The sequence below is a fragment of the Jaculus jaculus genome, chromosome 8 (assembly GCF_020740685.1).
Source record: "Jaculus jaculus isolate mJacJac1 chromosome 8, mJacJac1.mat.Y.cur, whole genome shotgun sequence".
Lineage (NCBI taxonomy): Eukaryota > Metazoa > Chordata > Mammalia > Rodentia > Dipodidae > Jaculus > Jaculus jaculus.
Genome location: NC_059109.1, coordinates 118118890 through 118146067, shown reverse-complemented (window position 1 = coordinate 118146067; position 27178 = coordinate 118118890). Strand labels below are relative to the sequence as shown.

Below are 27178 nucleotides of genomic sequence, written 5' to 3'. Positions count from 1 at the left end.
GGTCTGCTCTCAGCCTTTATGAGCTTGTGTGTGTGTGTGAGGGGGTGGATAGGCTCTCTTACTTCCTACTTCCACATCCCCAGGCTGGAACTTTCTTGGCACTCAAGGCTCTACCTGGTTCAGCTCCACCTGTAGCGATTTCCTTCAGCAAAGTGGTGAACTCCCCAAATTCCTCTAGTGCCCTCTTAGCTTTTACATGTCATTCCCTGAGCCTGGAATACCCTTCCTCTCCCTTCATTGTTTGGCTTAACCCAAAAATCACCTCTCGGGCTGGAGACACACGGCTTAGTGGTTAAGGCGCATGCCTGAGAAGCCTCAGGACCCAGGTTTGATTCTCCAGGTCCCATGTAAGCCAGATGCACATGCTGGGGCCAGAACACGAGGGGCCGGAGAGATGGCTCAGCAGTTAAAGGCACTTGCTGACAGAAATAGGACGCGAGGGCTTAGCGGTTAAGGCACTTGCCTGCCAAGCCGTAGGACCCATGTTTAACTCTCCAGGTCCCACGTAAGCCAGACACATAAAGGTTAGGCAAGCACAAGGCCGCACATGCCCACTAGGTGGCACAAACGTCGGACGTTCAATTTCAGTGGCTGAGGCCTTGGCATGCCAATTCTCTCTCTGTGTGTGTCTCTCTCTCTTTAAAAATAAAAAGAAATAGGACATGAGCTCACAGACATGAGCCATGTATGTAACAAACTTTTCTGACTAGAGGCACAGTGGGGTATACCCCTTGACCCGGCTACTCAGGTACAAGGACCACTTAAGCCCAGGAGTTTGGGGTCAGCTTAAGCTACATAGCAAGATCCCCTCTTGGAAGAGAATCAGAAGGTCTTCTAGCCTCCCCATTAACAAGCATACAAAGGAGGGATTCTGGGAGTTGTGGGGGTGGCTCAGTGGGTGACTGCACCTACCATGCAAGTGTGAGGGACAGAGAAAGCCTGACTCACCCTGAGTCCACTGCCTCAGCACCTATGTAAACAGCTGGGGGTGGCCAAGCGCAGCTGTGAGCCTGCTCCTGTGGAGAATATGCCCAGAGCGCCTCTGGACTCGCTGGTCACACAGTCTCACTGATAAAATGTCAGCTCTGGGATCGGTGGGAGATTGCATCTCAAGGAAGTATACATGAGCCACAAGGAAGACACCCAAAATTCTCCTCTGGCCTGTGCATGCATGCATGCACATGGGGTGTGTGCATCTGCAACACACGTGCATACCTCCCCACACCATACACATTACACGTTTAGAAAAAAGAATGCAGGGCAGAAAAGATGCCTTAGCAGTTAAGGCACTTGCCCATGAAACCTAACGACCCAGTTTCGATTCCCACTTAAGCCAAATGCGCAAGGTGTCACATGTGTCTGCAGTTCATTTTGCAGTGGATAGAGACCCTGGTGCACCCATTCACTCTCTATTTATCTGTTTTTATTCTCTCTCTCTCAAATAATTTTTTTTTTTTTTGAGGTAGGGTCTCACTCTAGCTCAGGCTGACCTAGAATTCACTCTGTAGTCTCAGGGTGGCCTTGAACTCATGGTGATCCTCCTACCTCTGCCATCCGAGTGCTGATATTAAAGGTGTGTGCCACCACGCCTGGATCAAATAAATATTTTTTTTAAAGAATGCAAAATGAGTTTTAATAATGATTTTTTTATGTAGCCCATGGGTCCGAAATCTTTTTGTTTCAACTTATCAACATGAAAATGGTCAAGGAGTTCTTTCACTGTCTTATTTGCATACTGAGTCCTTTGAAGTGTGGGGTGTGTTAGGCTGACAATGGCCCAAGGCTCCCATGGTGGATTGTCTGATGTGGGTACTTAGTGACACATCTCCTTCCCCAGCTCCACATGCACTGCAGATATTAGGTGACTAGACAGTGAGGAAGACCAGGGATATGTCATGCATATTGTACTAATTCAAAATAACCTCCAACATGGCTTTTGCTGGGTGCCAAACCTCTGTGCTCCCAGAATGCCTCCCCCTGGCTCTGGCTGGGCTGACTCCATTGGCATCATGTCTGTCAACACTGATAGGCAAGAAAACAGGATTCACTAGCTGGTTCCAGCAGGGAGAGGGCTCATGAGGGAAATGGATTCCAAAGACACCTGAAGCCGGGCGTGGTGGCGCACACCTTTAATCCCAGCACTCGGGAGGCAGAGGTAGGAGGATCACCGTGAGTTGGAGGCCACCCTGAGGCTACATAGTGAATTCCAGGTCAGCCTGGGCTAGAGTGAGACTCTACCTTAAAACAACAAAAAGACATCTGCGACTTGGAATGGGGTCCTGCCCTGGGGTCCCGGGACAGGCTGGCCTAGCCTGTTGTCTTCATGCCTGCTGCCTATTGGCAGATCATCACCAGACACCAGCCGAAACCGCACTCCAGCAAACGTCATTTCCTGCCCTCCAGCCCTTTGGGAAGCAGAGTGATGAGGGCAGGCATGGAGTAGCTGGGACCTCCTACCGCTGGTTTTCTAAGACCCCTACCATCAGCTCTACCAGGGACCTCTTACTGATGCCTTCAAAACCCTGCTACAAGGAGGCCTCCTCAGAGAAGCCTTTCTGGGCCTCAGCCCAGCACTTCAGCCTCTGCATGTCTTAGCTGTTTATGACATGCGGCAGCTGAGGCCGGGAACAACCACTTCTGCACCTGCCCATGTTCTGGGGCACACCTACAGCAAGAGGCCACCAGGGAAACTCATGGCTGCCAACTGCGGCTCCCCACCAGACTGAGGCAGTTAGAGTGCCTGAGTCTCCAAAAGTAAAGGCAGAAATGTCCTTAAGTCTACCCTTGCAATCTCCATGTTGCTAGAGATCAAAAAAAAAAAAAAAAAATCTGATTTCTCCTTATCTCTTGCCCAAAGGAGTTCCCTAGATCTGTTTTTCTTTTATTTGTTTTTTGTTTATTTATTTGAGAGTGACAGACAGAGAGAAAGAGGCAGAGAGAGAGAGAGAGAGAATGGGCACACAAAGGCCTCCAGCTACTGCAAACGAACTCCAGGTGCGTGTGCCCCCTTGTGCATCTGGCTAACATGGGTCCTGGGGAATTGAACTTGGGTCTTTTGGCTTTGCAGGCAAACGCCTTAGCTGCTAAGCCATCCCTCCAACCTTCTTTCCTTCTCTTAATCTAATAGTCTCTCTAAACCTTACCCTCTGATCTATGGGTTTTAATTCTTTAAATTCATAAGACAAGAATCCAGGATACCCTAAATTTATTGGTATATTGGTGCATTGACAAGGAATCCCAAAATCCCTGCTTCATGATGGCTTGTCCCCTAAAAATGGAGTGGGGGGGGGTTGCCAGGTCTGCCAAAGCTGCCCCAGGCCCCCCAAATAAGCCTCTACTCCATGCTTGTGTTTCAAATGTGCATCCTGTATGGCCGTGTTTACCAGGTGGACCTGTGTCAGCGCAGGCTGTGGCTCTTGCCCAGGCAAAGTTGAAGTTCCCAAATGTGTTCACGTGACTTCCTCCTAAGTCCTCGGGGACTTTGGAACCCTGAAGGCTGTGTATGCTCTTCACCTACTTTGTGGGTCATGAAATGGAGGTACAGAAAAGTTAAGCAATTTGCCCCAAGGTTTGCAGGGGTGGACCTTGGCCTACTCTGAGCCAGTTCTGCCCACCACAAGGGCCTGTGGCCTAGAGACACTCCTGTTCCTCTTGGCACTCTTCCACCCACCAGGGTCCAGCGCCCCTGGGGACAGAGACCTTCACAAAAGTCTGGTGGCTCTCAAGAGTGGAGCCCAGGTTGGATCCATCCTCCCATCTCCTCTCCAGCTGAGATTGTTTGCCTAGGATGTCTGCCAGTTCACCCCTCGGCCCCCAGCCAAGCCCAGAATGACGGAATGCCGATTGAGTCCAAGAGGGAGGGCAAGGGACGGGGCCAAACCAGGGCCTTCTGGAAGTGTAGTCTCTTTGGGACTCATGTGACAAGGGGACGGGGTAGTCACTCAAAAGAGGCAACAACTCCAGGGCATGAGGTTGGGGCAGGGAAAAGAAATATTTGGAATGTCAGCAAACCAAAGAAGACCACAGCTGTCTCCAGAGAAGACCATGGCACAGGGCCTGCAGGAACCTGGCGGACGGGGGGTGGGGGTCTGCTTTACCAAGGGCTGCTAGCGCTTGGAGGTGTTTGGGTGCTCTGGGTTCCGCAAAGTTACTAATTAGGAAGTCGTGTGACTTGTGTCTTTTTTGTTCCCTTCTCAGGAGCAGTTTCTTCTGTCCACAAAAGTCATCTTCCCTCACCCCCACCCAGGCCAAGGGGAGTTAGCTAAAAGGTCACTGTTCCCAGAGTACCTGACTATGGAGACAGGTGACAGCAATATCCCAGGAGACAATTTTATTTTATTTTTGCATATCATCACTTGCTATTTTTATTTATTTATTTTTATTAACAACTTCCATGACTGCAAACAATATCCCATGGTAATGCCCTCCCTCCCCCCACTTTCCCCTTTGAAACTCCATTCTTCACCATATCCCCTCCCCATCTCAATCAGTCTCTCTTTTATTTTGATGTCATGATCTTTTCCTCCTATTTTGATGGCCTTGTGTAGGTAGTGTCAGGCACTGTGAGGTCATGGATATCCAGGCCATTTTATGTCTGGAGGGAGCACTTTGTAAGGAGTCCTACCCTTCCTTTGGCTCTTACATTCTTTCTGCCACTTCTTCCACAATGGACCTTGAGCCTTGGAAGGTGTGATAGAGATATTGCAGTGCTGAGCACTCCTCTGTTACTTCTTTCCAGCATCATGATGCCTTCTGAGTCATCCCAAGGTCACTGCCATCTGAAAAGAGAAGGTTCTCTGCCAAAAGTGAGAATAGCATTAATATATGGGTATGAGCATTAAGAGAAGTGCTTACTGGGCAGTTTGACGAGCATAGTATATACACTTATCCAGACAGCAGCAGACATTACACCCCTAGGGCTCATGACTACCCCTGTTGTAGGTTTTCAGTATCAGGGATGTATTCCCTCCCATGGAGCAGGCCACCAGTCCAATTAGAGGGCAATTGGTTTCCACCACGACAAGCATGCCACTATTGCACCCGTTGGCTCATTTGCCAGAGGACAATTATAATGTGCTCGGTGGCCCTAGTTGCAGGCGTCCTCAACCACCAAGCCAGCAGGGTTCATTAAAGTCCATCTGCTTTTCCTTCCCAACAGGCTTGGACAGAGGTGCACAGAGACATGGCCTGGAGCCCACCAAGCCTTGAGCTTTGTCTAAAGAGGGAAAAAGAAACAGCCCAGCAAAAACAGAAGTGGGGGTGGGGGTGTGAGGCGATGGGTCTGTGCATAAAGCACTTACAGTGAACACATGAGAACCTTGGAGCCCACGTTAAAGGCTGGGTGTGATGGGAGCCCCTATAACACCAGAGCTGGGGAACCGGAGTCAGGGCCTCCCGGGCCTCACTGACCAGCAAAACTGGATGAGCTCAGACAAAGAAGATCTGAGGCACAGTGAAGGGCCCGGTTCTTGTCACGCTTTTAAGTCAGTTTCCAAGTGCCAGGTTCCACTTTCACGTAGACTCCTTCCAAAGTCATCCTGGAGTAGACAAGTAGAGACAGATAGGAAAAGGAGAAATTCTATCAAAGCCAACCAAAGCAGAGATCTACCTTCACTCCATTTAACTCTTTTTACAGATGGGAAACTGAGGCATGGGTGGGGTAGGGCATTCCCACAGTGACCAGCAAGATCTGAAATGGGAGAGCTGAGTGAGAGGTCACCACGTGGCTGGCTGGCAGTGCTCTGCAAACAGGACTGCAGAGGCCCTGGGACAGAGGGTGAGGTAGCCTCATAGGAGTCGTGGGCCAAGTCCCAGTTCCCACCTCTCCTTTGCTTCGTAACTCTGAGGAAGCCACTAGCCCTCCCTGGGCCTCTGATCCAACCCAGACCTGTGATTACAGGAGGGTACACAGGCCTTGTGAGCCACAGAGGGCCATGGACACTGGGTAGAGGGCGGGGAGGGTGGCAACGGGAACTGTAGCCACAAGTTAGACAAAGGCCAGATCAGGGTGGGTAGCCGAGGCCAAGGCTCCTTTATTGAAGCCACCTCTGGCAATGGGATGGAGGAGGCAGAGACTCAGGGCAGGGCAGGGGCTGTGGCTATGAGACACCAGAATGGATCATCGGAGCTACACAAAGGACATTCATTTTTCTTGTCTCTAATACGGATTTGGGGGTGTGGGGGTAGCTGTGAACTGGGCTGAAGGAGGTAGGATGGGAGAAGGGAAGGATGTCAAAGACACCTACGCTTCTGGACACTCATCTGCATGAGCCCAGTGTTGAGAATCTGGGAGTCATGGGTATTCCAGATAGAGATGGGGCCCAGCCCTCTGGAAGCCTGGGAAGAAAGTGTTTCTGGGAAATAACCTCCAAAACTTCAGCAGAATGGAATCTGAAGCTGAAAAGCCCCCAGCAGCGTGCTACGGTTTCTTTTCACATTTTTTACTAAATATTTACTTTTCTATCAATTGGATATTCATCACCATCCTTTGTATACCCTTTAAACACGATCCCTCAAAGCAAAAATTACCATGTGAGCACACAGCTCCCATGCCAGAACAAGGAAATTAGGATGTAAAAAATACATAAACACTCGTCCACTTGAAATAAATCATATGCTCATTTCAAAAATGGATGGACGGGCTGAAGAGATGGCTTAACAGTTAAAGCATTTGCCTGCAAAGCCAAAGGACCCAGGTTCGATTCCCCAGGGCTCACGTTAGACAGATGCACAAGGGGGTGCATGTGTTCGTTTGCAGTGGCTGGAGGCCCTGGCACGCCCATTCTCTCTCTCTGCCTCTTTCTCTGTCAAATAAATGAAAAATAATAATTGTTAAAAGAAAATTTAAAACGGATGAAACTAGGGCTGGAGAGATGACTTATTGGTTAAGGTGCTTGCCTGTGAAGCCTAAGGACCCATTTCACCTCCCCAGACCTCACACAAGCCAGATGCACAAGGTGACACATGCACAAGGTTGCACATGCGCACAAGGTGGTGCACACATCTGGGGTTTGATTACAGTAATTGGAGGCAATTTTCTCTCTCATAAAAAAATAAAAATATGAACTAGGACTGGGAAGATGGTGGTTAAGCGTGCTTCCTATGCAAACGTGAGGACCAGAGATGCTCTGGGATCTCTAGAGTTCCAATTTCTAGATTCATATACAAGCAATTGAGCATGACCACACACCTGTAACCCCACAGGGAGCCAAGACCCAAAGAATCAGTAAAGAGATTCCAGCTCAGGGCCCAGGGACATGGTTAAGGAGTGGTTAAAGGCATGTGTTTGCAAAACCTAATGACCCTGATTTGATTCCCCAGTACCCACATAAAGCCAGATGCACAAAATGGCCCATGTACCTGGAGTTTGTTTGCAGTGGCTGAAGGCCCTGGCATGCCTATATTCACTGTCTCTCTTTCTCTCAAATAAAAAAAAAAATTCTATTAAAATTCTATTTATTTATGAGAAAGAGAGAATAAATGGGTGCACCAGGGCCTCTAGCCACTGCAAATGAACTCTAGATGCATGCACCACCTTGTGCATCTGGCTTACATGGATACTGGAGAATCAAACCTGGGTCTTCTGGCTTTACAGGAAAGTGCCTTAACCACTAAGTCATCTTTCCAGCCCAATAAAAATATTGTTTTAAAAAAATGAAAAACAGAGTTTTGACTCAAAACAAGACTATGTGGAATAGCAATGAAGCAGGACCCCAGATGTGATATTCTACTCCAGCCACCATGGGTGAACACCCCCCATATAAAAAGTATCACAGCATGCACACACACACATCACATTACACATATAGAACACATCACACACACACACACACACACACACACACACACACACACACACACAGCCTTATCCCAGGCTACCTCAGTTGAGTGTAGACCACTTCCAGCAGCTGACAGCTGGGCTGAAGCAAACTTTGTAATAGATGGTTAGCTAGCTCATACAGGTTTGGTTTTTGATATTGAAAGGTTATTTATTTATTTGTTTGTTTTTAAAAACAGGGTCTCTTGTAGGCCAGGCTAGCCTTGAACTCACTACGTAGCCAAGGATGAACTTGAATTCCTGGCCCTCCTGCTTCTACCTCCCAAGAGCTGGGGTTACTCCACGTGGCTTGTCTGTTATCTTTTTGGATGCTGTCCTGAAACACAGAAAACAGAGGGTTTTGTGAGCACACTTACACACCTTGATGAAGCCTAATTGCCCATCAGTCAACTGGAACACACACACACACACACACACACACACACACACACACACGTTGAAGATGTGGAACACGCTGGGGAAAGGGTGAGTTGCACAGCACTTTGGAGAATGAGGCTTTGAGAGCAGCAAGCTCTCCTCTCCCTATGGGCAGCGAACAGATGTAGCACACACATAAAAAGACAGGCTCCACACACCCACACTCCAAAAGACACGTGCAAGAATGCGCACAGCAGCTCTCCTCAGGTATCCCAAAGCGGAAAACAGTCTAACAGTCTGACGCTCATAGAACAGATGCAGAGGTTATGGCCAATTGTCCCAGAAGTAATCTAAGAAGGAGAAATAACAAAACGCAGCATTGTGAAATAGCAAGGCGCATCTTACACAGTGCAGTGACCTCGGATGCCGGGCAAGGGTTCAAGATGGTTTCATTCATGGGATGCTTAAAATCAGACAGAACTAATCTACATGACATAAGTAAGAAAAGGTTTATGTTTAAGGAGTGAGCAATGACTTGGGAAGAGATCCTGGAATGCTGGCAATGCTCTGACTCTTGAGTTAGGTGCTGATGAGCTTGGGTGTGTTTGGTTTGAGGAAAAGAAATACCACTATTTGCGCACTTAGAATTTGTGCCTCTCAGGGCTGGAGAGAAGGCTCAGCAGTTAAGGCACTCGTTTGCAAAGCAACTTACAGGGGCTTGACTCTCCAGCACCCACGTAAAGCCAGATGCACAAAGGGGCACATGCATCTGGAGTTCATTTGCAATGGCAAGAGGCCTGCAGTGCCCATTCTCTCTCTCTCTCTCTCTTCTTGCAAATAAATAAAAATTAAAAAGAAAAAAATTACCTGGGCACTTAAAAAAAAAAAATAATTTGTCCCTCTTCTTCCTTTCTTCCTTCCTTTCCTCTTTTCTTTTTTATTGGCGGGGTGGGTGGGGGGGGAGAAATGTTCTCACTCATTATGTAGCCCAAGCTTAGAACTCACAGCAATCCTCCTGCCTCAGTCCCCCCAACATGCTGGAGTTACCCCCCACCCTCCATGCCCTGCTGTTCTGTGCCTTTCCTGGACACATGTTGGGCTTGATGGGAATCTGTCTCCCAGTGGCATACAAGCCTCAGGCCTTTCAAAACCCTGACCTTCCACCTAGGCCAGGACAGGGTTTGGCTGTATTTGGGGGCAGCAGTGCCACCAGAGGATGGGGGCAATTAACAGGGGCAGCAGCCCACCTCCTTGACTCTAGGAAGCTGTATAGCCACCAGGAAGAGGGTGTTGGGACCAGGGTGGAAATGGGAAGCCCTGGAGGGACAGCTGCCATGCGGCCAGCAGGGAGAACGCAGCTGAGAGAAGGCGGAGAGGAGGAGGGAGGAGGAACTGGAAGTCAAGCCAGGAAGATGGAATTAGGTAAGCAGCAGCGCAGGGGACTGAAGAGGAGGGAGGGCTGGTCTCTGGGGCTTCCACAGAGAGCTGCAGTGGTCCTGCCCAACCAAGCCGTGCTTGACACCACCAGGCCCCGCGCCCCCCCGAAAGTCGCGCTCTCTGCCAACTCCCCCTCCATTCCTTCCCAGGCCTGGCCAGCCCTGCTCGGCTCCCCCAGGCTGCCCCACACCCAGCTCTTGGCAGGCGCTCAAGCCCTCACGGCACCTGCAATTTGTCTCTTTCCCATCTGGACTCTGGCTTTCTTCTTCCTCTTTTCTGTTTCATCCGTCCACGCCGTTGCGGGGCCTCCTTGAGCTTCATGACATCCCATCCTGTCTCAGTGTGGTCCTTGGTGACTCTGAGAAAAGGAAGGCCCAGTGGGAAGAAGTAGCATGGGGACAAGGTCACCATTAAAGCTGGATGTTTTAAATTTGTGTGTGTGTGTGTGTGTGTGTGTGTGTGTGTGTGTGTGTGTGAGAGAGAGAGAGAGAGAGAGAGAGAGAGAGAGAGAGGAGAGAGAGAGAGCCTCAGCCACTGAACGCAAGACACTTGCGCCACCTAGTGGGCGTGTGCGACCTTGCGCAAACCCTCACCTTTGTGCATCTGGCTTACATGGGATCTGGAGAGTAAAACATAAGTCCTTAGGCTTTGCAGGCAAGCACCAGCGAAGCCATTTCTCCAGTCCAAAGCTGTATTTTAATAATAATCCTGACAGCAGTCGTGTTGGCCTTAAGCAGTGTGAGAGCGCCAAACTAAGTACTCACTTCTAGCATTATCTCCTGCCAGAGAAGGAAACAGATGTTATCATCAGCCCTTTTCAGAAAGCTGTTTGCTCGAGTCCTGCATGGCTGGAAATACATAAATCCCAGCAGCTAAGATGAGTTTTCACAAATGGAGCCTACCCATAGCACACGACCAGCAACCGGAACTGAGAAACAGAACACATAATGCAACATGAAAAACGTAGGTGCAGGGGCTTGGGAGATGGCTCAGTGGTTATAGGCACTTGCTCCAGAAGCCTGCCAATACAAGCTCAATTCCCCAGCACCCATGTCAAACTTAGAAGCAAGGTGGCACAAGTGTGTGTGATCCCAATGTGCCTATGGTGATGGAAGGAGGAGCCTTTCCAGTGGCAAAAACAACAGTAAGAGAGATCCTGTCTCAAAGAAGGTGGAAATAAAGGATTGACTTCTGGAAGTTGTCCTCTGATCTCAAAAGACACGGTGTGGCATGCACGCTGCACACACACGCACGCACACACACACACACACAATTATTTTAAATATTAAGGCTGGAGAGATGGCTCAGCAGTTAAGGTGCTTGCCTAAAAAGCCTAACAGCTAAGTTCAATTCCCCAGGACCCACATAAAGCCAGATGCACAGAGTGGCACATGCACCTGGGGTTCATTTGCAGCGGCTGGAGGCCCTGGTGCACCCATGCTCTCTGTCTGTTGGGGGTGGTGGTGCATGCCCTCACCCAGCCCTCATGAGGCAGGGGTAGGCTCATCATTGTGAGTTCAAGGCAAGCCTGAGACTACAGAGTGAATTCCAGGTCAGCCTGGGCTAGAGCAAGACCCCACCTCAAAAAAAGAGGGGTCTGTAGAGATGGCTTAGCAGTTAAGGCATTTGCCTACAAAGCCAAAAGATCCTGATTCGACTCTCCAGGACCCATGTAAGCCAGATGCACGAGGTGGTGCATGCATCTGGAGTTTGTTTGCAGTGGCTGGAAATCCTGGTATGCTCTCTCTCTCTCTCTCTCTCTCTCTCTCTCTCTCTCTCCCTCCTTCTCTTTCTCAAATAAATAAATAAAAATATATTAAAAAATTAAAATCACAGGAGTCAAAGGAGTCATAAATCACACTTCATAAAAATGCAAAACCTTTGCGATTCCAAAGATGCTGCACAGAAAGTGAAAAGTCCACCCTTGGGATGTGGGAAGCACCAGCAAACCGCAATGACAAGAGTCCAGTGTCCAGCATAGAGAGAGAATTCTTATACTGTAACCACATGAAGATCACTCAGTGGCAAATGGCCAAGATGGCTGAGTAAACATTGCTTAGAAAAAGATACACAAATGGCCTCTCAGCACATGAACAGATGCTCAACAACATTAGTCATTGCAAAGTGAATGTCCAGACCACAGGAACGGCTGGGGAGATGGCTCAGTGACTAAAGCCCTTGCCTTACAATCATGAGGACCTAAGTTTGATTCCGCAACACCCACATCAAATGCCAGGTGTGGTGGTGTACATCTAGAATCTCAGTGCTGGGCAGGCAGTTACAGGAGGATCCCTGGGACTTTCTGGACAGCCGGTGTAGCTGAATCAGTGAGCTACAGGTTCAGTGACAGGCCACCTCTCAAAAATAGGTGGATGATGTCCTTGAGGAACAACACCCAAGGTTGTCGTCTGGCCTCCTTATGCACACAAACATACTTGTGTACATGTGCCTGCACATACGTGTGTGTCCACACGCATTCAAGCACACATCGACACCACGCAATAATGATAAATTAAAAAAATTAAAACCAATCCAGGCATAGTGGTGCATGCCTTTAATCCTAGTACTCGGGAGGCAGAGGTAGCACTGAAATATCTCTGTCACACCTTCCAAGGCCCAGGGTCCATTGTGGGAGAGATGGAGGAAAGAATGTAAGGGCCAAAGGAAGGGTAGGACTCCTTACAACACGCTCCTCCAGACACAAAATGGCCTGGATAGGGCTGGAGAGATGGCTTAGCGGTTAAGCGCTTGCCTGTGAAGCCTAAGGACCCCGGTTCGAGGCTCGGTTCCCCAGGTCCCACGTTAGCCAGATGCACAAGGGGGCGCACGCATCTGGAGTTCGTTTGCAGAGGCTTGAAAGCCCTGGTGCACCCATTCTGTCTCTCTCCCGCTATCTGTCTTTCTCTCTGTGTCTATCGCTCTCAAATAAATAAATAAAAAATTTTTAAAAAATAAATAAATAAAAAATGGCCTGGATATCCATGTCCCCACATGCCTGACACTACCTACACAAGACCATCATAAGAGGAGGAAAAGATCATGACATCAAAATAAAAGAGACTGAGATGGGGAGGGGATATGATGGAGAGTGGCCTTTCAAAGGGGAGGGAGGGTATTACCATAGAAGACTGTTTACAATTATAGAAGTTGTCAATAGAAAATAATTACAGATAAAATAAAATATTTTTTTTTAAAAAAAGAACTGACCCTGCACATCTTAGGGCTGAACTCAAGCTCAGCAACCAGTGACATGCCTCCTCCAGAGCTCCACCTGCTGGAAACTAAATAGAAAGCTTAATGAAAACTATCTGAGGCTATAGGACGCACCACACATGGTGACAGCATCCAAAAACGTGGAAACAACCCAAATGCCCACCAACTGATGAAAGGACACGTAAAATATGGAATGCGCACACACTGGACTATTAGCCTGTAATCAAAAGGACTTACGTAGTGATGTGGGCTGCCACACAGGTAGAACTTGAAAACATTATCCTGTGAAATGCCTGCTAGCCCCAAAGGACTATGTACTGTATGGTTCTGTTTATGGGAGACACGTAGAACAGACCAATCGACAGAGAGTAGACGGTGATTTAGGGCACAAGTTCTGAGGAAACTTGAAAGCATTGGCTTTCACAAACGTTTGTTTCTTTGAGACATTGTCTCTCCATGTAGACTTGGCTGGCCTCAAACTTGTGGCAACCCTTCTACCTCTGCTTCCTGAGTGCTGGGATTACAGCCATGAACCACCGTGCCCAGCTTTTGGATTTCACACTTTAAGTGGGTAAACCCTGTGCTATGTACATTGCATCTCAATAAAGCATTTTAAAATAAAAGGAGTCAAGTGTGGCGATAGTAGTGTCAGGAGCTCGGAGACATTGCCAGTCACATAGAAAGTTCGAGGGCAGTATGCACTAGCTGAGACCCTGTCTCAGAAGGGGGGATGGGGAAGAAAAGATACCCCATGCCGTTATTCATGCTCTTGCCTGACCTTCTTCCCTGAATCACTCTCCCTCTCTTCCCTTTCTCTGAATAACCAGGCCCATCAAATGCCGTCATAAGATTTCCTTAATGGACTCTGATCAGAAGTAATTTTCTTCCCTCTGAGCTCCCATGGTGGCTCTCACCACTCACACAGGTGATTTAAAGGGCACTTATTGGGCTGCTGACATTTACTACGGTTCACAGGCTGATGGAAGCACCCACCTATCTCTGCCACTCCATTATAGTTTTAGAGACAGAAGATTGGATCGTCCTTAGAGCCCAGCAACGTGACTGTCCTGCAGCAGGTACCTGCATTGGTTCCTCTCCTTGTTGCTGAGACCACAGACCCGGCGGGAAGCGATGTTAGGGAAGAAGGGTTTATCTCGGCTCGTGGTTTGAGAAGGTGGAACCTGCCACGGCAGGGAGGCATGTGGCTGAGTCCCTGGTGGTGGGAACACGAGTCTGCTCACTCCCTCCTCAGCAGAGCAGGAGGCAGAGAGAAAACGACCTGGGGCTGGAAGCAGTCAGGACTACAACTTGTAAGCCCCACCCCAGGGACCCACATCCTCCACGGAGGCTCCACTTCCTAAACTTTCTACAACCTTCCGAAACGGCACGACGATCTGCGGACCGAGTGTTCAAACACACGAGCCGACAGAGACATGTCACATTCAGATCCACAGAAGGGATGTGGTTGGGATTCATTCCAAGCATCCTTTTCCTTACATCAGCCTCCCTACAAGGAACAAGGTTTTTTTTTTTGTTTTTTAATTAAAATTTTAAAAACTTTATTAAAAATTGCATGATCCAGGGCTATAGAACTGGCTCAGTAGTTAAGGCACTTGCCTACAAAGCCTAATGACCTAAGTTCGATTCCCCAGTACCCATGTATAGCCAGATGCACAAGGTGGCACATGAGTCTGGAGTTCGTTTGCAATGGCTGGGGGCTCTGGTGTGCCCATTCTCTCTCTCCTTGCTTCTCTTTCTCTTAAATAAGCAATAATGCATATAATTTAAATCACATAATTCCCTCCCACCCTCTCCTTTGTCCCCCACTCATCCCTCTTTGCTGAACCCCTTTTTCTTGAGCACTTGCTTAGAGGTTCTAGCAGGGGAGCACAGCTGCTTGTGTACCCTTGGCCAAGGACCAGTGCTCCTCTGTTCAGGGAAGGTCATGCTCTTCAACCCAGCGTGCAGCTTCAGGAGGGATGCACATAGAATGGAGAGGGAGGAAGTGGACACACCCGCCTAGCCAGATCAGCTGAATCAACCCTGGTGATCAGTGGAGTGACAGATGTCACAACCAGATTGTCCTCACATCCCGAACCCCCATCCTCTCCTACTATTCCCTCTTCTATGTTTTTAATACATATATTTTTTTAAAGTTATAAAAAATTTAATTAATTCATTTGACTGACAGAATAGGCATGCCAGGGCTTAGCCACTGCAAACAAACTCCAGATGTATGTGCCACTGCTCATCTAGCTTATGTTGGTACTGTGAAATTGAATTCAGGTTGTTAGGTTTAGCAGGCAGTCACCATCTCTTCAGCCCCATGGTGAACCAGCACATGGAGGTGCTTTTTATTTTATTTATTTTATTTTTTTGGTTTTTCGAGGTAGGGTCTCACTCTAGCCCAGGCTGACCTGGAATTCACTATGGAATCTCAGGGTGGCCTCGAACTCACAGCGATCCTCCTACCTCTGCCTCGCAGTGCTGGGATTAAAGGCATGCGCCACCATGCCCGGCTCACATGGAGGTGCTTTTTTTTTTTCTTTTTTCTTTTTCTTTTTATTAACATTTTCCATGATTATAAAATATATCCCATGGTAATTCCCTCCCTCCCCACCCCCACACTTTCCCCTTTGAAATTCCATTCTCCATCATATTACCTCCCCATTACAATCATTGTAATTACATATATACAATATCAACTTATTAAGTATCCTCCTCCCTTCCTTTCTCTACCCTTTATGTCTCCTTTTTACCTTACTGGCCTCTGCTACTAAGTGTTTTCATTCTCACACAGAAGCCCAATCATCTGTAGCTAGGATCCACATATGAGAGAGAACATGTGGCACTTGGCTTTCTGGGCCTGGGTTACCTCACTTAGTATAATACTTTCCAGGTCCATCCATTTTTCTGCAAATTTCATAACTTCATTTTTCTTTACCGCTGAGTAGAACTCCATTGTATAAATGTGCCACATCTTCATTATCCACTCATCAGTTGACGGACATCTAGGTTGGTTCCATTTCCTAGCTATTATAAATTGAGCAGCAATAAACATGGTTGAGCAATACATATATTTTTTTATTATTCATTTATTTGTGAAAGAGAGAGAGAGAGACAGACAGAGAAAAAGAGGTAGAGGGCTGGAGGGATGGCTTAACAGTTAAGGCGTTTGCCTGCAAAGCCAAAGGATCCAGGTTCGAGTCCCCAGGACCCACGTTAGCCAGATGCATAAGTGGGGCACAAGAATTTGGGGTTCGTTTGCAGTGGCTGGAAGCCCTGGCATGCCCATTTTCTCTCTCCCTCTTTCTCTGTCATATAAATAAGTAGATAAAAATAAAACTATTTTTAAAAGAGGTACATAGAGTACCAGGGCTTCTTGCCACTGCAAATTAACTCCAGACACCGTGCACCACTGTGTATCTGCCTTAGTGTGGGTACCGCAGAATTGAACCCAGGATCAGGCAAGTGCTGTTAACACTGAGCAATCTCCCTCACCCCCTCTTCTATTTTAATGCCTTTTTCCCCCTCCCTCCATTATCTAAAACAATCTCTTGGTGGGTCAATAGCACGCAGGTCTTGCACAAGTAATGACAGTTGCCGTGAGAAATAAATGCACTGGCTTGTGCGTGTTTGGCAGACAGTGTTCCAAAGCACTCCTCCCCATCCTTTGGCTCTTTCTTATAGCTACTCTTTTGCTGTGGTTCCTGAGCCCTGGAAGGCGTGACAGGGATGTCTCATTTAGTGCTGAACACTCAACTATCATTTTTCTCAGGACTCTGGGGAGTTTTGAGTCTCCCCAGCAGTCACTGCCATCCGAAAAGAGAAACTTCTCTAACAAAAAGTGAGAGCAAGGCCAGGTGTGGTGGTGTGCACCTTTAATCCCAGCACTCTGCAGACAGGTAGGAGGACCACTGTGAGTTCGAGGCCAGCCTGAGACTACATAGTGAATTCCAGCTCAGTCTGGGCTGGAGTGAGACCCTACCACGAAAAAAAAAAAAAGTTTTGAAGAGTAGATTTAACATATGGGCATAAACAGAAGCATTTAGAGGGCAGTTTGGTGGATATAACCTATCCATGTAGCCAGAGAGCAGTAGTACCTTCCCCTCTAGGGCTTATGACCTTTCCAGCCATAGGCTTTTGACTAGGTTTTCAAATCCAAGCTGAGAGCTGTTGGTGACTCCCATAACAGACATGCCATTAGTGCACTAGTGGGCTTCCTCTTGCCTGGCCAGCCAGTTGTGCAACTTGCAGGATCCACTGCTGGTTAAGACCCCGGATGACTTTTCTCCCCCAGGAGGCAGCATAGCACTTCCCAGCACTATGACCTCTTGTCCGCAGAGGGCAGGGTTCTAGCTCATTTCTAGCTTGAATTCTTAGTGTCTTACAACTGAAGCATGTAATGTCTTCAGAGATAGGGGGTTACCATCTAGGTCTGAGCTTTGGCAATAGTTTATATTGTTTTTGAGAGCCTTTGATATCTCCCCGACCAACAATTCACTGGCAGGTATCCCATACCTGGTACTGAAAATTTTCTGCAACAACCTATGGTATTTGGATGTACCATTAACAGGTTCTCAATTCATCATTCATTAATTGTAGAAATAGTCTAGCTCTTTTTTTGTTTTGTTTTGTTTTACAAGGTAGGGTTTTACTTTAGCCCAGACTGACCTGGAGTTCACTGTGTAGTCTCAGGGTGGCCTTGAACTCATGGTGATCCTCCTACCTCTGCCTCCCAAGTGCTAGGATTAAAGGTGTGCGCCAACGTGCCAAGCTGAGACAATTCTTTTTTAAAGCCATGTGTTCAGCTGGACAGATGGCTTAGTAGTTAAAGTGCTTGCCTGTGAAGCCTAAGGACTCATATTCCACTCTCCAGGTCCCATGTAAGCCAGGCGCACAGTGACACAAGCACGCAAGATCACATAATGCCCTCAAGGTGGCACACACATCTGGAGTTCGATTGCAGTGGCTGGAGGCCCTGGCACACCAATTCTCTCTTGCGTGCGCTCTCTTTCATATAAAAAGGCCAGTCTGTTGGGCTTGCCTCAAAAGAAAAAGCCATGTGTTAGCCCAGCCATTCACTGCTGTGACAAAATATCTGACAGGAACAACTTAAGGGAGGAAGGATGTACTTCATACATGTAGCTCTTGGTTTTAGAGCTTCCCATCTGTGCTGACAAGGATGGTGTGGTCAAGCCTGGCGGCTCCCCTCATGATGGTCAGGAGGTCAGGAGGTAGAGAGGAACCACGCCTGTGCTGCTGGGCTTCCTCCTCTTTTTTTTTTTTTTCTTTTTGCCTTTTACTTCATCTGTGCCCAGCCTGTGGGATGGTGCCAGTGAGAGGATTAAATGTGCTCCAGTTTACAGCTAGGCCTAAGTTTCAGTTTCCCAGAGAGGCAGGCAAGACTTCTTGGAAAAACCACAAACAAAGGGCAAAAAGCATGATCTGGAAACAGGACCTGGCTGCCACGTCTCAAAGACCTGTCCCCACACAATGAAGGCAGTTCTAAGAGGTAAATTTATAGCCTTGAGTGCCTATAGTAAGAAATTAGAAAGGCCGCAAGTAAACGACCTAATGCTTCACCTTAAAGCCTTGGAAAAAGAAGAACAAGGCAAACCAAAAATCAGTAGACAGGAAGAAATAATAAAGATTAGGGCAGAAATTAATGAAATAGAAACAAAAAGAACAATCCAAAGAATTAATGAAACAAAGAGTTGGTTCTTTGAAAGGATAAACAAGATTGATAAACCCTTAGCAAATCTGACCAAAAGAAAGAGAGAAGAGACACAAATTAATAAAATCAGAGATGAACAAGGTAACATCACAACAGATTCCAGAGAAATTCAAAAAATCATAGGGACATACTATAAAAGCATATACTCCACAAAGTATGAAAATCTGAAAGAAATGGATGATTTCCTTGATCTATATGACCTACCTAAATTAAATCAAAATGAGATTAATCACTTAAATAGACCTATAACAAACATGGAGATCCGAACAGTTATCAATAATCTCCCAACTGGGCTGGAGAGATGGCTTAGCGGTTAAGCGCTTGCCTGTGAAGCCTAAGGACCCCGGTTCGAGGCTCGGTTCCCCAGGTCCCACGTTAGCCAGATGCACAAGGGGGCGCACGCGTCTGGAGTTCATTTGCAGAGGCTGGAAGCCCTGGCGCGCCCATTCTCTCTCTCTCCCTCTACCTGTCTTTCTCTCTGTGTCTGTCTCTCTCAAATAAATAAATAAAATAAAAATAAAATATTTAAAAAAAAAATAATCTCCCAACTAAAAAATGCCCAGGCCTGGACGGATTCACTGCTGAATTTTACCAGACTTATAAGGAAGAGCTAACACCATTGCTTCTTAAGCTTTTCCAGGAAATAGAAAAAGAAGGAATTCTACCAAACTCCTTCTATGAGGCCAGCATCACCCTGATACCAAAGATAGGACCAAAAAAGAAAATTACAGACCAATCTCCCTCATGAACATAGATGCAAAAATTCTCAACAAAATATTGGCAAACAGAATACAAGAATATATCAAAAAGATCATTCACCCTGACCAAGTAGGTTTTATCCCAGAGATGCAGGGATGGTTCAGCATACGCAAATCTATAAATGTAATACATTACATAAACGGGTTGAAGGACAAAAATCACATGATCATCTCATTAGATGCAGAGAAAGCATTTGACAAAATCCAACATCCCTTCATGATAAAAGTCCTACAGAGACTGAGAATAGAAGGAACATATCTCAATATAATAAAGGCTATTTATGACAAGCCTACAGCCAACATATTACTAAATGGGGGAAACCTGGAAGCTTTTCCACTAAAATCAGGAACAAGACAAGGGTGTCCACTGTCCCCACTTTTATTTAATATAGTTTTGGAAGTCTTAGCCATAGCAATAAGGCAAGAGACACACATAAAAGGGATACAAATTGGAAAGGAAGAAATCAAGTTATCATTATTTGCAGATGACATGATTCTATACATAAAGGACCCTAAAGACTCTACTAGCAAGCTGTTAGAGCTGATCAAAACCTACAGCAATGTAGCAGGATACAAAATAAATACACAGAAATCAGTAGCCTTCATATATGCTAACAACAAACACACAGAGGATGAAATCAGAGAATCACTCCCATTCACAATTGCATCAAAAAAAAAATAAAGTACCTTGGAATAAACCTAACCAAGGAAGTAAAGAATCTATACAATGAGAACTTTAAAACACTCAAGCGAGAAATTGCAGAAGACACTAGAAAGTGGAGAAACATCCCTTGTTCCTGGATTGGAAGAATCAATATCGTGAAAATGGCAATCTTACCTAAAGCAATCTACACATTTAATGCAATCCCTATCAAAATTCCAAAGGCTTTCTTCATGGAAATAGAAAAAACAATCCAAAATTTCATTTGGAATCACAAAAAACCTCGAATATCTAAAATAATACTGAGCAACAAAAAAGAGGCTGGTGGTATCACCATACCTGATTTTAACCTATACTACAGAGCCATAGTAACAAAAACAGCATGGTACTGGCACAAAAACAGACATGTAGGTCAGTGGAACAGAATAGAGGACCCAGATGTAAGCCCAAGTAGCTATAGCCACCTGATATTCGATAAAAATGCCAAAAATACTCATTGGAGAAGAGACAGCCTCTTCAGCAAATGGTGTTTTGAAAACTGGATATATATCTGCAGAGGGATGAAAATAGATTCTTCTCTCTCGACATGCACAAGAATTAAGTCCAAATGGATTAAAGACCTTAACATCAGACCGGAAACTCTGAAACTGCTAGAGGAAAAAGTAGGGGAAACCCTTCAACATATTGGTCTTGGCAAAGACTTTCTGAATACAACCCCAATTGCTCAGGCAATAAAACCACAGATTAACCACTGGGACCTAATGAAATTACAAAGATTTTGCACCACAAAGGACACAGTGAAAAAAGCAAAGAGGCAACCTACAGAATGGGAAAAAATCTTCGTCAGCTATATATCTGATAAAGGATTAATATCTAGGATATACAAAGAACTCAAAAAGTTAAATAATAAGGAATCAAACAAGCCAAGCAAAAAATGGGCTATGGAGCTAAATAGAGAGTTCTCAAAGGAAGAAATACGAATGGCATATAAGCATCTAAAAAAATGTTCTACGTCACTAGTCATCAGGGAAATGCAGATTAAAACTACATTGAGATTCCATCTCACTCCTGTCAGATTGGCCACCATCATGAAAACAAATGATCATAAATGTTGGCAGGGATGTGGAAAAAAAGGAACCCTTCTGCACTGCTGGTGGGAATGCAATCTGGTCCAGCCATTGTGGAAAACAGTGTGGAGGTTCCTAAAACAGCTAGAGATTGATCTACCATATGACCCAGCTATAGCACTCCCAGGCATATATCCAAAAGACTCATCACATTTCCTTAGAAGTACGTGCTCAACCATGTTTATTGCTGCTCAATTTATAATAGCTGGGAAATGGAACCAGCCTAGATGTCCATCAACAGATGAGTGGATAATGAAGATGTGGCACATTTATACAATGGAGTTCTACTCAGCGGTAAAGAAAAATGAAGTTATGAAATTTGCAGAAAAATGGATGGACCTGGAAAGGATTATACTAAGTGAGGTAACCTAGGCCCAGAAAGCCAAGTGCCACATGTTCTCTCTCATATGTGGATCCTAGCTACAGATGACTGGGCTTCTGCGTGAGAATGAAAATACTTAGTAGCAGAGGCCAGTAAGTTAAAAAGGAGACATAAAGGGTAGAGAAAGGAAGGGAGGATACTTAATAGGTTGATATTGTATATATGTAATTACAATGATTGTAATGGGGAGGTAATATGATGGAGAATGGAATTTCAAATGGGAAAGTGTGGGGGTGGGGAGGGAGGGAATTACCATGGGATATATTTTATAATCATGGAAAATGTTAATAAAAATTAAAAAAAAAAAAAGACCTGTCCCCAGTGACCCACCTCTGTCATCTAGGCCTCACTCAGAATCTCTGAAGCAAAGACTCCAGCTGGGGACCAAGTATTCAAACACACAAACATGTGAGGACATTTCACACTCAAATCATAGCATTCCATGCCTGACCCCAGGTCTATCCTGTCTCATTTTAAATTAAAAAAAAAAATTCATTCAGTTGGGCATGGTGGCGCATGCCTCAGCATCATATGGAAGGCAGAGGTAGGAGGATCGCTGTGAGTTCGAGGCCAGCCTGAGACTACATAGTGAATTCCAGGTCAGCCTGGGCTAGAGTGAGACCCTACCTCAGGCAAAAAAAAAAAAAAAAGCCTTCAATACAACTTCAAAAGTCAAGAGTCTCATTTAACTAATGATCCTGAAGAGGCACTTTTGAGAGACACATATATGTCAGTTTAAGTTCCGCCGCAGTTACAGCTGATCTCTTGTCCTCCGTGATTTAAGCTGCCAAGGCTTCCTCCTTCCCGACCACCATGTGCGCGGCAGTCGGCTGTCTTTCTTCAGTGATATCAAATGCTGTGCTTAGTTTAACAAGTTGAATATTCACAGCAAGAGACCGCTGGTTAAAACTCTGTGCTTCTCTCTCTCTAGTGAACGTGTGTCTATGAGGTCCTTTTATTCTGGGAACCAGGCTCAAAAGGCACTCCTAAGTGGGGCATGCCAGCATCATGGGTAAGGGGAAAAGAGGCATGAGAGAAACCGGGGGCAACTCTCATGACTGCTGCTCATGCCACACAATGCACCTTCCACACGCATTCCGCCAGTTATGCCAAGACATGTGGTCCAGCCTGTCATGCAAAGGAGATAAAGAGATAACGGTTCCCTAAGTTCTATGTATCACTTTATCCTTTTGCTCAGCACGCTCTTGGTTCTCCTCCAAGCTTCCTGGTATATTTTCCTGTCTCCTTTCCTTGCCCTCCCCTAGCCTCCTGCTGTTCCTGACCCCAGATGACTCAGTGTCCTTTGTCTAACACCACCTGGCTGAACTCACATAGTCTGCGCTTCACATCCCATCCACACAGTGCCGATGCAGCCCAGAGCTCTTCACCAAACTCCAGGTCAACACATTTGCCACCTGCTCATCCCTGCAAAGATGGGCCTGAGGACCTCAGGCTTCTCATGGATCAAACAGAACACTTGATTCTCTTTTACTTTTTTTTTTCCATTTTTTTCTGTATTTTATTTTAGAGAGATTGAGAGAAACAGAGAGGGAGAGAGAAATTTACATACCAAGGCCTCAGCCACTGAAATCGAACTCCATCCACTTTTGCCACCTAGTGGGCATGTGCTTGCCTCACCTTTGTGTGTCTGGCAAACATGGGATCTGGAGAGTAGAACATGGGTCTGTAGGCTTTGCAAGCAAGCACCTTAACTGCTAAGCCATCTCTCCAGCCCTGATTCTCTTTTTCTAAACTGCTCCTGCTCAGACCTGCCCTGTCTTCATAACTGGTGCCATTATCCATTCAGTTGCTCAAGATCAAAACCTACAGATTCCTCCTCAACCTTTGTCCCATATCTATGGCCAACCCACAAAGTCCTGTTGATTTGGCTTCCAAGCAAACTGAGCCTGAGCTCCTGGTTCTTATGGCGACTCCATGCTTCAAGCTTACTGCACCTGAGCTCCTCGTCCCCATGGTGACTCTGTGCTCCAAGTCACCAGAATCTCCCACGCACGCAAGCACGGCAGCTCTTCTCTGTGCCTGTGTTCCTCTGTCACCTGCCCAACTCTCAGAAGCCAGGGGTGTCTCAAGCTGAGGAGAGGGCTCAGCGGTTAAAAGCACTTGCTTGCAAAGCCTGATGGGCTGGGGTTTGACTCCCCAGCCCCATGTAAAGCCAGGCACAAGGCGATGCGTGTGTCTGTGATCCCCATGCACCTGTGACAATGGGGGACAGAGCCAGGAGAACCTCAAGCTCCTCAGCTCCTAGTCTGGCATTTGTTTGCAATGGGAAGAGACCCTATCTCAGAGACAGTGGAGCACAGGCACCTCTAGATTGTCCTCTGACCTCCACATGTGTGCTGTTGCGTTCATGATATGCACACATTCGTGCAAATAAATAGTGGTAATGACAATAAATTTTAAAAGATTTTTTTTTTTTTTTTGGTTTTTTCAAGGTGGGGGTCTCACACTGGTCCAAGCTGACCTGGCATTAACTATGTAGTCTCAGGGTGGCCTCGAACTCTCAGCGATCCTCCTACCTCTGCCTCCCAAGTGCTGGGATTAAAGGAGTGCACCACCATGCCTGGTAAGATTTTTTTTTAAAGTCACACGTGATCGTTTCTTGGCCTTTTGGCTGAGATCAAGTATACTATTTGTTCTTTATCAGTTTAATATCTGATGTGTCCTCTGAGGACATTATATGAAATGGGTTTTTGGAAGTAGGAGTTGGGACAGGAGTTTGCTCTATCCATTGACCTGGTACTATAGTACCTCTATGCACCCCTTCAGGGAAATAACATTGGTTATAAATAAAACTAATGGCCAGGCATGGTGTGGCACACTCCTTCAGTCTCAGCACTCAGGAGGCTGAGCTAGGACGATCGCTATGAGTTCCAGGCTGGCTTGGGATACAGTGAGACTGTACAAACAAAAAAGCTGCTGTGGCCCCACAAGCCTGTAACTCCAGTCCTAAGGGATGGAGAGACAGGATCATTACTGGGGCTTGCTGGACAAGCCCGTCTAACTGAAAGATAGAAGCTCCAGGTTCTGTCTTTCCCCCATTGCACTTAAGCTCCCCGGTGGCTAGAGAGATGGCTTAGCAGTTAAGCCGTTTGCCTGAGAAGCCTAATGGCTCATGTTCGACTCTCCAGATCCCACATAAGCCAGATACACAAAGGTGAGGCAAGCCCAAGGTGGCACATGCCCACTAGGTGGCGCAAGCGTCTGGAGTTCAATTTCAGTGGCTAGGGTCCTGGCATGCCAATTCTCTTTTTCTCTCTCTCTCTCTCTAAAAAAAAAAAAAAAAAAGAAAGAAAGAAAAAAATTTTTAAAGCTCCTGAGACAGGCTTGTCCTACTCAGTGCTGCGTCCTTCCCTCTTCATGGAGGTCTGGCACATAGTAGGTGCTCAAAGACTGACTGCATTACTGCACAAAGCTACTGGGGAAACATTTGTATGGAGCAGACAAGAAGCTCTTGTCAGAAGTGACCCTTATGGGAACAGATGATTGCACAGCCAATGAGCAACCTGTTACTGGAAGGGTTCAAGTGGGGGCAGACGGCTGCTGGAGATGGAATTTAGGTGCTGAGTGGCCCCAAGCAGGCCATCAGCTATTTTTGCAGGGGGCCCTGGGAGGTGGCCTCTGCTTTCTTCCGGCTCCTCTCAGCATCAGCTTAATCTGCTTGGCAGTGCCAGCAAAATGAGGCCAGATTTATGGCTCCAGAGAGTGATTGCCCTAAGCCCAAGTGTTACCCCCATCCTATCCTTCCACCACAGCGACTCCTCTCTCTCCCCACCTCCAGCCCAGCAGGCCTGGCTGCCTTCTAAACTATAGCCAGAATGCAGCTCGTAGTGTGGGCGGTGGTGGGTGTTCTCCACGAGCACAGACTAGAGGGAGGGCACTGTGAGAGGCTGCCAAGGGCTCCTGCTGCCCTGTACCATAGACCCTTTGACAAATCAAATCCTTCCCGTAAAATTGTGACAACATACAGAGTGTTTGCCATGTGTCTCACTTTGTGCAATGAGCTTTTCTTTTCTTTTCTTTTTTCTTTTGAAGAAAGATTTCACGCTAGTCTAGCCTGACCTGGAATTCACTCTGTAGTCTCAGGGTGGCCTCAAACACACAGTGATCCTCCTACCTCAGCCTACCAAGCGCTGGGATTAAAGGCGTGCGCCACCACGCCCGGCTGCAATGAGCTTTTTATGTTTGACTTTCCTAAATCCCCCCCCCCCCCCGACCGGCATAAATCCCCATGAAGTGGGGACCACTGTTAGCCTCTCAGGCCACTTAGTACACGGAAACTTGAGGCTGGAACATTCTCAGATCAGACCACACGGCTGAAACATTACCCAGGTTTGTTTTGTTTTGTTTTTATAACTCTGTTCCCAGCTGGAACTTTCCATGGCCCATCCCCCGCCCCACGAACGGCACAATAGACCTACTAGGGCAGGGGGTAAGGAGTCCTGCCCCTTGAGCTGGCCATCTTATCTCTGAGCAGCTCCCACAAACCATGAAGGCGCCAGTCCCTAATCCTCACCAAGGAGGGGCCCGAGGAGGTGGAGCCCATAAATTCAGACTTTGGAGTCAAACAGTCCTTTGCTTTCTGGCTGCAAGACCATCCTGTCCTGCAGAATGGGTTAACGACTGTACTGACTTCATCAAGGTCATCATGAGGACTGATGGAGCTGGTCAGCGTAAGATCTCCCTAAACAGGAGCCTTCCTTACCTGTCTGCTTGGCTACCAAGGGTAACTGTATAGCCCCTGCCCTGACTCCCAGGGCAAGCATACCCCGGGATGGGAGCTGAGGCCAGGCAAGGTAGTCCTGACTTCTGCCACGGTCGGGCCGGGCAGCTTCACTGGCTCTCCTCACAGCTGGCTCACCCTGAACAGATGCAGCGCCATTAATAAACCTGTCAGCTTCCAGAATGTCTCCTTCCCCAACCAGCGGCCCTCCTCTGACAGGCACTCCGGGAGGGCAGAGGCCCAGCTGGCACCAGGTGCCTCCTTGAAATGAGCAACCCACCTACAGGTGGTGGGGGAGCAATGCTGAAGTTAACCCTTCCCTTCTAGGCCCTGGAAGACTACAGTTTGAGGGGGAAAGGGCTGTGTTGCCCACCTTCTGCTGCTAAACCAGTTACCTCGGGATTTAATGGCCAGAACCGAGAACGAGTTCTATTTCTGCTTATGAGGGTCAGGGCTGAAAGTGGCCTTGCTGAGTGGCTCTGACTCACCAGGTTCCACGAGGCTGCAATTAAGGCATCAGTGCTGGCAGTGGTCATTCCGAGGTTTGCCCGGGGAGCATCAGATTCCCTCTCTAGCTGCTGGCAGGCCGCAGAAGATCCGCTTTCCCAGCCCGTCACGTGGCTTCTCCGCAAGACCGCCCGCACTCCATGGCAGCCAGCTCTCCAAGCACAAGCCGTGAAGAGGCAGCGAGGGAGAGTTGGAGAGTGGCTTCCTGTGTGCCAGGGAAGTGCTGTACTAGCTAAGCTACACCCCCGACTCTGATGGTGCTCAGTGTGACTAGCTATCTCAATCATCATAGCTCTCGCCTAAGCTGTTTAAGGAACATGGGCAGGTTGACTGACTCCTGTAATCCCAGCAATTGAGAGACTGAGGTAAGAGGATCGCAGTGAGTTCAGGGCCAACTTGGGCTTGAATAAGAGTCTGCCTC

At 47.1% G+C, this 27178-nt stretch overlaps 1 long non-coding RNA gene and 1 pseudogene across 1 annotated transcript; one reads left to right on the top strand and one right to left on the bottom strand.

Annotated features, from left to right (window-relative positions):
* Positions 1–5005: 5005 nt before the first annotated feature.
* On the bottom strand, positions 5006–26929 carry LOC123462699. Its single transcript, XR_006638469.1, has 4 exons — positions 26739–26929; positions 9857–9989; positions 8051–8153; positions 5006–5537 (listed from the first exon to the last, which is right to left on the bottom strand). It is a non-coding gene; the product is annotated as an uncharacterized LOC123462699 (long non-coding RNA).
* On the top strand, positions 24122–24293 carry LOC123463004 (annotated as a pseudogene).
* Positions 26930–27178: the final 249 nt, after the last annotated feature.